Source organism: Colias philodice, chromosome 20, assembly GCF_061535455.1.
Source record: "Colias philodice isolate Cphi_HAF_F1 chromosome 20, ilColPhil1 Martin Lab GWU primary, whole genome shotgun sequence".
NCBI classification, from domain to species: domain Eukaryota; kingdom Metazoa; phylum Arthropoda; class Insecta; order Lepidoptera; family Pieridae; genus Colias; species Colias philodice.
This window is the reverse complement of record NC_143105.1, coordinates 2,806,049-2,821,798: the sequence shown is the minus strand read 5'-3', so window position 1 is coordinate 2,821,798 and position 15,750 is coordinate 2,806,049. Positions and strand designations below refer to the sequence as shown.

The following is a 15,750-nucleotide window of genomic DNA, read 5'->3' as shown; positions in this document are numbered from 1 at the left end:
AGAAAGCGTAACAGACAGACAGACAGACAGACAGACTTACTTTGTAGGGATGTAGCAGGTACTGTGTTTGTCTATCCATATAAATGAGAATATAATAATTTACAAGTAAAGCGATTTCAAAGCAGGTTTATACGACATGATTTCATTAAATTAGATCAACTTGTTTTTGCAAGAAGACAAAGATAAGTTTATGTTCAAGAACCAACCGACATAAATTCTCCACCATATAATTAACATCTTTTAAGCTGTACTTGGCTAGCGTGATTATCGCCTGGATCCTCACAGAAGCTATCCCTACAATAGCAACAAATATTGACCAACGATGATTTGCTATTTAACTAATCTATTCATCCTAATTGTTGTATATTAGCACATTAAACCATGCAACTATATACACACAAGAACCTCAAACTCATTGCATTGGTGCACTGTTTGTTCCCAACAAAGGGTCTGCTGTGGGCACTCGTCGTCAAAGATTAATTAAGGCCCAGTGTTTACAGCTACGGAAATAGTCCGGGATGAGTAGGTGTGTGTGACAAGCCTTAATGATCTAAATGGGGAGAACATGTATGTTGGAGTATAACATGTGTAAGGAAGGATTAGAAACATAGAAATAAATAGAGGAACTAGACCATTTGTAAATAAAGTAATATCTTGAGATAGGATACTGTTAACACCTACTTGATAGTGCGTATGATATAAATCTATCAATTATAACTTAAATACTACTGTTAATATCTGGTAGTTTAAATATACAGAAGCAACCGCTTTCATATATAAAAATAAAGATAAAATCATAGAATAACAACTTTTTAATAAAATAAGAATATTACAAATGCAACTAGAGGATCCAGACAAGATTAGGTATAAACCTTGTACCTGATTTAATTTTGAGAGATAAAAGAAGCACGACCACGAACACGAGTCGAATTGGAATCCTCACTTTTTAAGTTGGTCAAAATCATCTACAAACAATAAAACCAATTAATGAATTTAATGAACACCACATAAATCACATAAAAATTATCCGCAAAAACACCAAAAATTACGACCAATAAATAACGAACAGGATTAATTAATTTTTCATTACACCTTCCTAAAGCCATACATTTATGACAAGGTTGTTATTGCATTTCCGAATTAATACACCAATCTTTGTATTTTTGCTTCCATTAATATTTTTAATGAATGTAATTAATATGCTAGTGAGGTTTTATTAATTTATGTACTTGTATGAGGATTACACATTTTTGAGCATTTCACCGCTACATTTTAATAAGTTTGTAGGTACAGTGTACACGTGCTGTGTTCGTGATCAAGGGCGGATCCAGCTTTAGTGCCAGGGGGGGGTCACATAGACGTGGTCAATTTTCAAAACCTATATTTTGGTAATTTAATTGATACGTAATTTTAAAAAAATGGTCAAGTGCGAGTCGGATAGGCGAACCATGAGTTCCGTACAAACATTTTTATATGTTTTAATATTAAATTTATGCTTTTTGCGATTTTTCCTTTATCTGTGCTATAAGACGTAAGTTTCTATTAAATAAAGATTAAATATCAAGATTCTTTGTTCACGGGAAGTACCCTGTAGGTTTTGATTCCTGGCAACACTTGCGAATGTTGATAAGCATGAAATGTATGTTTTAGCAATTTTTCCTCCATCTGTGCTGACATTGCTTTTAACCAAATTTCAGAACTCTGTGTTCACAGGAAGTAGTACAATACCTATAGATTTTGATTCCCTTGCGATAATGTCGAAATTTGCGATAATTTACGGCATAAATGGCTGTATCTTTTGATTGCGTTGGCTTATAAGTTTGATTTTTTCACAGCTATAAGGAACCGTAGATTTGAGTATTCGGTATGAATTTCAGATTGATACCTCCACGCGTTCCTGAGAAAAAGGGTCTTCACAGGCAGACAAACATGAAAAATATATATTTTTTGCAATTATTCCTGTATCTGTACTATAAGATGTTGCTTTGTACCGAATTTCAAGATTCTGAGTTTACGGAAAGTACCCTGTAGGTTTTGAGTTTTGATTCCCTTGCGAATGTCGAAATTTGCGAAATTTTTCGGCATTTACGGCTGTATCTTTTGATTCGTTGAAATAGAAGTTTGATTTTATTATAGCGTTAAGGTATTTTAGACTTGAGTTTTTGGTATGAATATCAAGTTAATACATGTCAGCGTTCATGAGTAACAGGGTTGTAAGTTAAATTTTTTTTTTAAATTTTTTTATATTATAATCCAAGGAAAAATTCATGCTTTTCGCAATTAGTAAACAAAGTCGTTGTTTCTGTGCCTATGTCCCTATGTATGATTAAATCTTTAAAACTACGCAACGAATTTCGATGCAGTTTTTTTAAAGATAGAGTGATTCAAGAGAATAGTATGTAATTTATAAGGTTTTAGAGAAAGCGGGCGAAGCCGCGGGCGGTAAGCTAGTCTGCGTTATAAGACGTTTGATTGTACTAAATTTCACGACTCTGTGTACTCGGGAACTACCCTGTAGGTTTTGATTTCTTAGGGAGTGTCGAAAAATTTTAGCAATTACAGCTGCATCTTTTGATTGCGTTGGCTAAAACGTTTGAATTTTTCACAGCATCAAGGGACCGTAGACCGTAGGATTTCGACATTAGCAAGGGAATCAATACCTGCAGGGAGCACCCTGCCCCGTAAACACAGTCTTGAAATTGAGTAAAAAGTATCGTGTTATAGCACAGATGTAGTAATAACTGCGAAAACCCTAATTATTTATTATAATTAAATAATAATATTAAACTTACAATCCCTTTACTCATGAACGTCTACATGTATTTAATTGATATTCACATCAGAACTCAGGTCTATAATAACTTAAATCTGTTATTTAATTCAAATTCTACGTCAACGCAATCTGAAGAAAAAGCAATTAGAGCCGCATATTCTGTAATTCGCAACTACTTGCAATCAATCAAAACCTACAAGGTACTTCCCGTGAACACAGTCTTGAAATTTGGTTAAAAGCAACGACTTAAGCACTTACAAGCACAGATAAAGAAAAAAATCCTTTAAACAAAATTGTAAGATACAACATAATGAAAAGAATATGTTTGCTCGGAGTCCTCGGTGCGCGAGTCCGACGCGCACTTGGCCGATTTTTTGTTTTAATTTGACTGTATTTTATAGTGTTCATTTGAAAAAAAAATTTGCTATTTTATGTCTTATCCACGAACTGGGATATTTCGATATTTGAGGTTTTGTGTGAAAAGTGTAACAGCAAAAGTTGTAGAAAAAAATAATTACATAATACAACTTTACCATTACCTACACTTTATTCCGCAGTTATAGTTTCTTTTTTTAAATCGTAAAACCTGTTATTTGTCCTTAAATTACGACCACGGGTCGACCCTAATAGATTTTTTATATAATTTTTGTTATATTCTCTTCCGTTACCGTTTGTAATTGATTTCATTGTTCTATATTACTTTTATGTCTCAAAATTCAATAAAAACATCATATTGAACAGTATTAATTTGTTAATTTAAAAAAGTTAATATTAAATTAGTGGTCCACTTAGGTCGTGGACCTAGCCCAGGGGGGGGTCATGACCCCGTGACCCCCCCCCTGGATCCGCGCTTGTTCGTGATTTCATTTGCTTTTACTGTGGCAAAATTTGCGGTTATACACAGTTTTTAAAACAAAATTCTGCGTATTAATACTAATAATACTACTAGTAATATGATTCCACGAGGATTTTTTATGAGGAATATGAACGAATAAGTATTTGTTGTGTTTTTTGGAGTGTATTTCAAGCAATACAGTACTTAGGCTAATTATTTGACATTAATTAAAAATTCGTTTTATCCATAGCATACTTCCATACACACTGATAACAGCTAATATAAACAAGGATAATTATTATGCAACAAGGATAACTACTTTTATTAATTGTTATCTCTATAATATTCTCTACAAAACATGGTATAGGTACGTATTACGCAGTTCATTAAAGAAACGAATCTTCAATGGCGGCCAAAGCTGACACTGACGTATGATAGGGTCAGCAAAAAAGAAAATAAAAATAACGTAAATGGATAATTATTTTATTAATTGTTTCAAATTGTTTGTTGTCAAACTTTTTTGTTATGGTATTTGTGTATTTATATTTATTATCATATTTACGTATACAGAATGTAACAAAATCCCCATAATATTTGTAATGAGCCCATTAAACTGAACAACTTTTCCCAAAAAACATATTTTGTCGAATTCCAATAAAACATTATTTACTTTCGCAAATGCATAATTGTCATTGTAAATTTATGATAAAAACTATTATAGAGAAAATCAAATACATTTTAGTGATTTTATTTTCCATTTTTTTTTTGCATGCCGTACAGCCGTGTGTAAGCGAGAGGGAATGATAAGCGCCGCCATTGAAGATTCGTTTCTTTATTGAATTGCCTTATAGTAATATTCTGTGGTATAGGTACAATAAAATCCTGCGACGTGCAAGAAATAAAAACTAAAACTAACACACATTCGCATTTACAGTATGTAAAAATGCGAAAGTGTAATTAATAATATTAATATCATTTTGCTACCTTTTACTATGATTACCTATAAAATATAAACTCCAAGCAGATCCACGTGCACAGCAAGCATGCAATCAAATCCGCTCCAGCCGTTCATTAGTAAACCCGAAGCTAATGACAGGCCGACGGATCAGCTGCAAACAGAATCAAGCCATTTACATGCTTACGATGCAACGGCTAATGTGCACTTCATTTGATTTATGTGAAGGCCTAGGTATTTTAAGTCTACAATTCTTAAGAAACAGATTAATGTGGCAAAAGGCTTCAAGGTAATGTGTAAGAATGCACTTTATTTGATTTCAATCTTATGTTTTAGGGTGTATGTTTTTCAAGTCTACAATTAATCGAACTCAAGTTTGAGGGTTGGAAAAATACTCTTGTATTAAATAATGAACCTACTTTACAACCTATACTATTATATTATTTTATCTGTGTATTTTATTATAAAACAACTAACAAGTACTTCCAAGCACCGATTTTCATTGTGTGATGGATTACTCTGATTTTCGAGGTTTTTAATATGACTTCATTGGTTAAGTTTTAGACAACGTGGTTAAGGGTGGCAAAATACATAGTTTTAAAATAGTTGATTTAAAATTTAGTTAACCACCTTCCTAATTAAATCGAAAGATGCCACCATAATCACATCTTTAATGCATTTATTATGACCTACGTGCCTACGCAGTTCGCATTCTCAAGCCTACATAAAATAATATTATAACAAATCTATTAATAGATAGATGGGCTTAAGCCCATAAATCTTGCTACACACTATGTATTATTCCAGTATTTTTAATATTAGAGAACCCTCGTCCTCCTAGTATTAAAATCTAGTTTCTGAAAGTCAGCTCTATAGATTTTTCTAAGCAGAACATATTTTTATCTAGCCTACCTACCTATCTCATTCTTTACATGACTGCGAAAGAAGGATTATGTTTTTCGAGTGTATGAAGGTATACATTTTTAAGGCCCAAACCGCTGGACGGATTTTGATGAGGTGTCGTCGTAATGATAGTTGTGATAGTGTAATATAGCTTACATAAATTGGGAACAAACAAACAAACAAACAAACAAACAAAAATACTTTATTGTGCACCACAGAGAAAAGTACAAGGACACAATACATTAGTTAATAAAAGAGCACAACAGGCGGTCTTATCGCTCAGACAGCGATCTCTTCCAGACAACCTGGTGGACAAGGAGACGCAGTGCAAAAGTAATAAAAAACAGGGGAACCATGTTTTTTGTTTTCATAATGCATTTTAAATTATTATTTTTTTAGCGATGCCAAATAAATGTTAGATTTTATCTTTCATTTTAAATAGAATTAAATTCCTAAGCTTAATAGTTAAGTTTCAAATGAAGACTTGATATCGAATAACATTAGAACTATTTAAAGATACTTCTTGGAATCCATACTCGTGTTTGCTTCGAGCATATTGTGACCTTTTGAATTGGAAATATAAAAATAACACAATATAAACCAGCATTGCAAATGAGGAATCATATTTCTTTCATTACTTAAAGTACTTACCTAAGGTAAATAATTATCTATTATTTTTAAATTATCATAAAAATCATGGCAGAAAAACGATAGAAATTATCAAGCGTATTTATTTGTCTATTTGTATTGACGCAATGATCTAAGAATTTATGTGACAAAAACAGGATTTTATTTTATTCCCAGTACTTATAATCCTTCTAAAACCAAAATTAGCTGGTAGGCATTGTATCGACATGAAAACTGTTGTTTTAGCTATTAAATAGTCTACTTTGTTTATCAACAGAATAACATAATAATATCGCAGAAGAATTAATAAAAATAACACTTTAATTTGAGTAGGTATAACAACATCGTATAAGAATCGATACTAAAACTCAATGACTAAAACCTACTTCATTAAAACGAAAGATATCTTATTATTCCCAGATAATGGAATATTAATTTAATAGCAATAATCAAAGACATAAACTACAGACTGAACATTATCACCAGCAAATGCTTTATGGTTATTTCTAGTTTATACACAAAATAAAAACAGGAGGCATTATTTTTATTCTACTTCAAAAAGGTTTTTTATTTCTTAGTATGCATTTTTACTAATTTTATACGATTCTATATTATATGAAATTATATTCTAATACACATATTAGTTAAAGTATCTGACACACCTGGCGGAGCTGCCCTCTGCCCCAGCTAGGGGACACAGGAAAATAAGTAAGTCAGTATAGGTATCTATATAATATTAATTTATCAAATTCAAATTAATACTTATCACATTCATTTAGCCAGGGCGCTTTTAAAGCGTCGTATTTCAACAATGACGTACCGCCAACCAGAAAATTTCAATACAAAGCATCTAGAATGTAAATCAAATTATCTATTCATTTGGTTAGTACCAGCTACCCTTAAATCAAATGCTGTGACAATATGACTCCGAAAGCCGTTTGTTTGCATGTCGGAAATTATAGACCGTCAAACCCGTCTAGGAAATTTCGACAAACATCGAATGGTTGCTGTAACAACCATACACTGACTACGTAGGGATGTAACTACTTAGTACGTTGACTATGGTGTTGACTACTACTAAACGTAGGTTAAATAGAAACTATTAAGGCTTTTACATGCGCTAATAACCTTGACCATACTTGACGGATATCAAACCTCTCCCGCTGCATCTTCTTTTTTCCTCGCATTTTGTATTTAAAAAGATACTAATCAGTGAAACAAAATATCCTCGTCAGGGACTGTTGTGTAACTGATAATTTATTAAACATAAAATTTTCAGAGCTCTAAGTCCGCAGGTTACGAAGTTTATAGAGTATTTGCGGAAAAATCGATGACCACGGCACATTTTTTTTCTAGAAATCTATTAACTTTGGAAAAAATTCCTCGCGAGCAATTAAACATCAAAGACCATCCTATTTTATATATTTTTTTCGGTATTGTGCTTTATGTTGTACCAGACTTTATAGAGGTTGAACATAGTCGAAATTGCCGGGTAACGCCTTAACTACGTAGGCTATTGTGTTGACTACGCACACAATATACATATACATACAGTAAGGAAACTTCATACAAAATGTTCGAAATGGCTCCCCCCCATCAAGCGTGTTTACAAGGGTATTGAGGGGGATCGATAGTAGCGGGTGACACATCCACAGATTTTGAATATAGTATGGAAAAAAGTTTAAAGTGATGTCAATTCACATTAAATAAATATCGATTGTTTCAGTTTGTAGCCCTTTCAATAAATATATTTGTAAATACCATATAGCCCTTTCAATAAATATATTTGTAAATACAAGTTAAAAAGAGACTATTTTTTAATTTCTATAGATATGGCAGTATGAGTTTTATATTATGTTGACATATTTTCTATCAAAATGATAGCTACAAATAGTACCTATTAGGAGTCCAGTCTGTTTAAAGATCGCATCTATTTTTTACGCAATCTAGAAGAGCACGAAAATATAAAAAAGGAAACCTTAAAAAAATCTTGTTTAAATTTATGTGCATAATTACGTAAATATTAGGGAAGAAAAAGATAGATATTATAATTATTGTATTTTTATCGATACGTGGCGTCTCCACTTTGTCAAGCACTAAGCCTGTCAAACTATTTTCTTTTTCTTCCTAAAACAAAAAGGTAGAGGTTCTATGCTCGTATAATAATAATAATTTTAATTTATTTTTGCATATTTTGTGTTTTTTAATTTAATTTAATTTATCGTTTTAAAAATAATTTAGTAGGTATACCTACATACAAGTATTGTAAATTCTGGTTTAAAATAATTATTGAATATATGTATAATACAAATATCAAGCATTATAAATAATTTAGGTACATTAAATAGCCTTCGGCGTCCATAACAAAACTAGATTTCGAAATATAGCACTGATAAAAACGTATTTACTTTTACAAGCTGTATTAATTCGGATTGTTTCTTCTTGTAAATTCATATTTAGGCTACACCATTTTTGTATTTTAACGGGTTTTAATCTCCAAATTACCACAAAATCAACTGTGAAAAAAAGCAAACAGAAATATACAGGCCGAATTGATAACCTTCTCCTTTATTTTTCAAGTCGGTTAAATATCAAAAAGTAACAGCCCTATAGCTATACGTCATAATTTCATGGGGGGGGCTTAGTTTCCTAACTGTATGTACGTAGTATATATCTGTCAACTGTGCTACGCAGTTGCAAATTAGGGATTCGAAAGAGTCATTTTATAAACTCGATACTTGTCAATCAAGAGCGCCTCGTATTGTCGTTTTAATGGGAGTAGATCATTTTAGATCTTTTAATAAAAAGATAATAACGTAATTACAACTACCTAGTAAAGCATAATTATTAATACTCTAAAGTACTGGAATATTACAAGCAAATGCCCATCATAAGCCCTTCGTGCTTTAAGCTGATTAACTATAGCTACTGTTTATCAATGTTGAGATTCTTTATGGATAGAATATATTTAACTGGCCAGAACAACACAGATATTCAATATAATCCCACACAGGGGATCTTAGTGAGGGAACTAGTGTATCATTAAGTGCTCATTATTTATATGCAATTTCTTTTTATTGCATTCAAAGACTATTTATTGTAGGTACACTGTGTTATGAAACAAATAAACAATAAATTCAGTCATTTAATATGACTTATATTAATAAAATTAATATGAAATAACTTACTTAACATGAATAACATAATTTTAGACAATATTCTAGGTCACATAATATCTATAAAGGTGTTTGTTTTATCTTTCACTAGCGGTCCGCCCCGGCTTCGCCCGTGGTACATATTTCGCAATAAAAAGTAGCCTTTGTTCTTTCTCAGGGTCTAAAGATTAACTGTGCCAAATTTTATCAAAATCGGTCCAGTAGTTTATGCGTGAAAACCGTACGTACATACAAACCTTTCCTCTTAGAATATGAGTATAGATATACACAGGATATAGATTGCATATAATGAACAAAAAAGCATATGATAATGAAAAAAGAATAGATTATAATGCAGATAAAGTAATATCTACTATACGATAAGAAAAAACTTAAACAGAGAACCTAATGAAATTCAAACGTGTATCACATAGTCTAGACAGCCCGTAGGCGATATCTGTTAAGGCCTATTCAAACTACAGCGGTATCGGCTGTTCGCTACTGTACTCGGATCGGTACGCGATTAGAGTCTCTATAATATACTAAGTAAGAGATGTAATCGCGTACACATCGGGATGCCACTACTACAGAATACATATAGTCCATTGAATAAAAAGTTCTAGAGTGCGTGAGTTAGTAACGTAAGATGTTTCTTCGGAAACATGTCAAGAGTCCCTAGGTAATAAACATACTAAAACCCCGGGACACTAGGAGGAGCCCCGGAGCGGGGGGAGGGGGGGAATGGGTCCATTTTTTCATTTTTCGCTTAAATCTCAAAAACGGTACATGTTAGAGAAAAACTTTCAAGGAAAAGTTGAAAGGCCATAAAATTATCTACAAGTTGTACCTACATCATTTTTTCCTATATCCTACCGTTTCTGAGTTATACGCAGTAAAAAATGATTTTGGCTCAAACAATTTCCCCATACTACACATCAATCGATCAAAAAATATTTCTTTCTTCTATTTATAATTGGTAAAATAAACACATTCCTCCATGGAAGCCTTTAGGAGGAATCGATTGTCAAAATATTATATTAGGGCAGTTTGAGTTACTGAACTTGATCTTTTTATTTTTTTCTTCCAAAAAACTCAAAAGTGCAACTTGTGACCGGTACAGATAGATTGCTCATGATTAGGTCTATCATTGATAAAAATACCAGATTCCACCACGGAGGCGTTTACGGGGAATTGAATTTTATTAGGGTAGTTACGATACTTGAACTTTTTATTTTTTTTCTTCCAAAAAACTCAAAAGTGCAACTTGTGACCAGTACTGATAGATTGCTCTTAATTAGGTCTATAATTGGTAAAATAAACACATTCCTCCATGGAAGCCTTTAGGAGGAATCGATTGTCAAAATATTATATTAGGATAGTTTGAGTTACTGAACTTGATTTTTTTATTTTTTTTCTTCCAAAAAATTCAAAAGTGCAACTTGTGACCAGTACTGATAGATTGCTCTTAATTAGGTCTATAATTGGTAAAATAAACTCATTCCTCCATGGAAGCCTTTAGGAGGAATCGATTGTCAAAATATTATATTAGGGTAGTTTGAGTTACTGAACTTGATCTTTTTATTTTGTCTTCCAAAAAACTCAATAGTGCAACTTGTGACCGGTACAGATAGATTGCTCATAATTAGGTCTATCATTGATAAAAATACCAGATTCCACCACGGAGGCGTTAACGGGGAATTGAATTTTATTAGGGTAGTTACGGTACTTGAACTTTTTATTTTTTTTCTTCCAAAAAACTCAAAAGTGCAACTTGTGACCAGTACATATAGATTGCTCATAATTAGGTCTATCATTGATAAAAAAACCAGATTCCACCATGGAGGCGTTTAGGAGGTATTGAATTTTATTAGGGTAGTTACGATACTTGAACTTTTTAACTAACTACCCTAATTAAATTCAATTCCCCGTAAACGCCTCCATGGTGGAATCTGGTATTTTTATCAATGATAGACCTAATTATGAGCAATCTATCCGTACCGGTCACAAGTTGCACTTTTGAGTTTTTTGGAAGAAAAAAAATAAAAAGTTCAAGTACCGTAACTACCCTAATAAAATTCAATTCCCCGTAAACGCCTCCGTGGTGAAATCTGGTATTTTTATCAATAATAGACCTAATTATGAGCAATCTATCTGTACCGGTCACAAGTTGCACTTTTGAGTTTTTTGGAAGAAAAAAATAAAAAGATCAAGTTCAGTAACTCAAACTGCCTTAATATAATATTTTGACAATCGATTCCTCCTAAAGGCTTCCATGGAGGAATGTGTTTATTTTACCAATTATAGACCTAATTAAGAGCAATCTATCGGTACCGATCACAAGTTGCACATTCGAGTTTTTTGGAAGAAAGAAATATTTTTTGTTCGATTGATGTGTAGTATGGGGAAATTGTTTGAGCCAAAATCATTTTTTACTGCGTATAACTCAGAAACGGTAGGATATAGGAAAAAATGATGTAGGTACAACTTGTAGATAATTTTATGGCCTTTCAACTTTTCCTTGAAAGTTTTTCTCTAACATGTACCGTTTTTGAGATTTAAGCGAAAAATGAAAAAATGGACCCATTCCGCCCCTCCCCCCGCTCCGGGGCTCCTCCTAGTGTCCCGGGGTTTTAGTATGTTTATTACCTAGGGACTCTTGACATGTTTCCGAAGAAACATCTTACGTTACTAACTCACGCACTCTAGACCCCCCTTGGAGGGACTCATTCAATGGACTAATAATAGTAGCTAAACGCTACAGAACGGACACTCTCCGCCTCCCGCCAAAATTAAACACTTACCTCACCCCGCACGATCAGGCTATTAGATGGCCCGCATTTTTTCGTAAGGACGATACGCAACGAAGATTGACAACATTAATCAAATTGACTTAAAGTAATTTTATTATTTTGGATTTGTGAATATCGTTTTTCCTAGAAAACGGTTAGATATTGTGCTGTTTACGGATGTATTTCAACAGAAAAACGCGAATTTCTTTACGCTAGTCACAATTAATGTGCGGACCCTAAAGCGTTAACACACACATTTGCACTCTCTACAGTGTGACTGTCAAAACGATAATTTTGTATGGAGTGTCCGGGGTGTGCCACTACCAACGGTTGTAGCGAATACCGCTCTGGTTTGAATAGGCCTTTAGTCTATAGAAGAATCCCAAACGAAGGGAGGTAATTAAAAATTTAAATTTCGTCGCTATTCTTATAATATTGAACTCTTAATTACTACGTTTCATTTCACTGTTACAAAGGTTTGCACAAGGCATGTAATTGATTCATCAAATATAAATGATTCAAGTGTACTTTCAAATTAATTGTACTTAATTGAGAACTGATTTTCAATCGACAATTAAAGTAATCGTAGTGATAAGTAACTTTCTATTGTTTTCTATAATACTAGTGCCCACTGCCCCACGGTTTTACCCGCATTGCTTCGGTCCTGTAAGTCTTAGCGTGATGATAATAATTAGGTACATACTACATAGGCTTTTAAAAAAAATCGCTACCTATTTGTTATTTTATAGAAAAAAGTAATGTTATTCAGTAATGTTATAGACAAAAATTTCCAGAACGCATTTAGATAGAATAAATTCTCTATAGTGTACTTCTTAAAGACTACAATAAAAACAGTTAAGGAGCGATAAATCTTTTCTAGACACTTCTAAAGAAAAAATACGTTCCGAGATTAATTAATTCCTTCCGCTGCAACGTTAATTCATTATTGTCCCTGTTAGTTAAGATTACAGTTTTTGCTGGCTCTTGAAGATTTGTTGATTTAATCGTACTGTTAGTTTTGGTAAAATAACTTGTAAAGATGTAAGGCAATTATTAGTAGTGTCGTTTATTGTTACTAATTTTACTCGCTTAACACAAGGTAAAGCGTTGTATAATTTATCTAATTGTATATAATAGAATTGAAGAGTTTGTTTGTTTGTTTGAACGTGCTTATCTCAGGAATCAGGATGCGCCTTTGAAAAATTATTTCACTGTTAGATAGTAGGTACATTTATCGAGGAATGCTATAGGCTATATATCATAACCCCAAGACTAATAGAAGCGGAGCAATGCGGGTAAAACCGCGAAGCACAGCTAGTATTCAATAAAATAATTAATATTTTATATCCCTTCTACACTACCGATCTATCTGAAGGATAGAAGATAAATCTTTGGAAACACTTTTGTGATAACATAGCGAAAGTGCAGAGCACCATTAGAGAATTTTAATTTAATTTTTAAGTTACTTTGAAGTTCTTTAATTACGTTGAACGTTTTTAATACTATAGCCAGCATGACTAGGTGATGAATAAAGTTTTTTTGAAAATTAAATTTATAAAAATTAAAATAAACAGGAAAAACGCAATATTTATTATTAAAATAGGTGAATAGTTTCACTGAAAAGTGCTATTTCGTGATTTCGTTGCTGTATCGGGATAGGCAAATGCGAATCATTTGAATTGCTTTCTTATATAATTAAGTAATTCAATAAGTACACGAGCAGTGATGATGATGATGAATACAATTAAACAGGAGTTCAAAAACTATACTACCTTAGCATGTAAGAAACTACCTATTAGAAAATACTAATTTCTGAACGTACAATAATCGAAAGTCAACCATTGTTCAAAGGAACAATTCCTTCAGTATTTCATTTTGCTTAAAGCGTGTAAACACGGAAAATAATGTCACATTCACGTGGATTTGTAAACAGCGATTAAGCGCTTCATTAATATTAATGCAGTCGTCAGCTTATATTTTATTCATTTGAACGGAATTTATCTTTTCAAGTCGTTTGTAACATGCTTCCCGACATCCATTTGCTTGTAAATTAAAATAATATTCAATGTGTGGAAGGTTCTAGAACGTTCTGGAATGACATTTAAAATAACGTTTTTTTCCGGGAATAACGTGAATCCTAGAACAAATCAAAGCGTGACTCCGGCTTCAAAACAAGTTTATCTTTATAATAAAAACCGGCCAAGTGCGAGTCGGGCTCGCGCACAAAGGGTTCCGTAGCAGCAAATATAATAAATTACAGTTAAATCAACCTATCTCAAAAACTATAAGAGATACTTTGATCAAACCAAAAATCGTTGAAAGAGTTAATTAGCATGCATCACCTCTATTTTTTTTAGAATTTTATACCCCGTAGTTATAAAAATAGAGGGGGGGGGACATACTTTTTACGACTTTGAGAGCTGATATCTCAAAAACCGTTCACTTTAAGAAAAATGTTTTTTAGAAAACTTTATATCATTTTAAAAGACCTTTCCATTGATACCCCACACGGGTATGTACATCGAAAAAAAAAATTTCATCCCTCAGTTACATGTATGGGGGGCCCCACCCCCAATTCTTTTTTTTACTATTTAGTGTCATATTTTTGTAGCGGTTTATACAACACATATTCCCATCAAATTTCATCACTGTAGTACTTATAGTTTCCGAGTAAATCGGCTGTGACAGACGGACAGACGGACAGACGGACAGACGGACATGACGAAACTATAAGGGTTCCGTTTTTGCCATTTTGGCTACGGAACCCTAAAAATGTTACAATGGATTTCTATCAAAATATAATACCTATGTTTGAAATTTGAATAATAAAAATAAGAAAAATCTCGAGTAAAATTTACTAAAATTATTATTAACGGTAACTTGTTACACATTAAAATGTACCGTTTTAAATGTAGTTCCCAACTTGCACTCTCTCATTAAGCACAGTCTTAAATACTCCTAAATTCTCAGCTCTGAAAAGGTCTAAAACATGAAAAACGCAATTTGAATACCGTCTGAGGGTCTCGTTAGCGTTGCTAGCCGATTATTCGATTCACACGGCTATGGTTTAATGAAATCAAGTAAATGACGGGTCTTCACAGAGCGAGCAGCCTCGCGAATGGCTCCGAAAAGCAGTTCGATCAGTGTAGACGTGGGCTGCTATTTTCCTCGGCCAAGCCACGTTCGTCATTAGTGGCTCAGTGGTACTGGTAAGGACCTCGTAGATGGAGACTAGCGATCGCACAGGAAATAAATAAACTTCTCAATTTATCTGCATGTGTTAATAAAATTACCACTGCTCGGACGGAGAAGCAAAACATCGCGAGGAAACTGGCATGTTGACTGTCGAATCAAAAATCATCTAGATACCCTGATAGGAGGCCTAGTCGTTGCAGTAGGATTAATAGGCTGCTGATGATGAGCCACGTCCACAATGACCGAGCTGCTTCGCGCAGCAATTGCTTCGCGAGGCTGCTCGCTCTGTGTGTACCCGCATAATGAAAGTGTCAGCACAAGGTGGCCGGTTCGTTTAAGGGGCCACAGAGTTTTTGCGGTTTTAATTTCTAACGTAATTTGCTTCGGACATTATGGCAGCACTTATCAGCATTTGGCTCGTGAATTGTTAAATATCGGTATCGTCTAGGTTTGGAAAAAAGGAAAATAGGTAGAAGCGGTTATAGTGTACAGTGAATCGCTCTTCGCCTTAATTAAGT

The 15,750-nt window shown here is 33.3% G+C and overlaps 1 long non-coding RNA gene across 1 annotated transcript in view; it reads left to right on the top strand.

The window, feature by feature from the left end:
- LOC149479319 (uncharacterized) overlaps nt 1–15,750 on the top strand; it is a 267,645-nt gene that overhangs the window by 67,767 nt on the left and 184,128 nt on the right. The window lies entirely within an intron of this gene.